The sequence below is a fragment of the Agrilus planipennis genome, unplaced genomic scaffold (assembly GCF_000699045.2).
Source record: "Agrilus planipennis isolate EAB-ADULT unplaced genomic scaffold, Apla_2.0 scaffold10, whole genome shotgun sequence".
Taxonomy (NCBI): domain Eukaryota; kingdom Metazoa; phylum Arthropoda; class Insecta; order Coleoptera; family Buprestidae; genus Agrilus; species Agrilus planipennis.
The window spans coordinates 1,445,328-1,446,077 of NW_020442465.1; the positions used below are offsets into that span (position 1 = coordinate 1,445,328).

At 33.6% G+C, this 750-nt stretch overlaps 1 protein-coding gene across 1 annotated transcript in view; it reads left to right on the top strand.

The window, feature by feature from the left end:
• LOC108732460 overlaps positions 1–750 on the top strand; it is a 45,263-nt gene that overhangs the window by 35,043 nt on the left and 9,470 nt on the right. The gene's annotated exons all lie outside the window — the stretch shown is intronic.

Sequence of the window (750 nt, forward strand, 5' to 3'; positions counted from 1 at the left end):
TAAATATCAAATTAAGGCAGTTTACTGCATTTACATCATTTTAGTCTTATTAATGTTTTATTTAAATATTTCACGATTAATATAATCAATTATTATGCAATATGAAAAAGTATGTATTCTATCAAATTTTATTGCTTTTTTTACCTGTCATTAACGACTACATAGGGGGTTCGTCAAATTTTTTCGGACTTTTCTTTTGGTTCGCCAGGAAAAAAAGGTTGGGAAACACTGGTCTAGATGATAGATTGAAAGAGCAGGTCTCCCCCACTACTGTACCATAAAAAGTTCGTGACGCTCACCCCCATAAAAAGTTATGGGGGTTAGATGATGCCCCCCACCCGAAAGTGGTGGGGGTAGAGGGGATCGAAAGAGGGTCGTCACCTGAGTAAAACCCCATAAAAATTTGCGGCGGTTATGGGGTTGAAAGTTGATTATTTTGACAATTTTCTTACACCATAATATCAAATAAAATTCAATAAAAAAAATATTTTCAAGCGGGTGGAGGTGGGGGATCGAAAGAGAGTGGTCACTTGAACAAAACCCGATAACCTAACCTAACCTAACCTATTGATAAAGATATTGAAATAATGTTTTATATAACATTCTCAATATTTTTATGGATTTTTCATTAGTTTTACCTTTGAATATTGTTTAAGAATGACTATATAAATATTTACATCCATGGTAATGTATAAAAATTGGCATATTTAGTAACTTTGAACCCCCAAAACTTTTTATGGGGGTGAGACC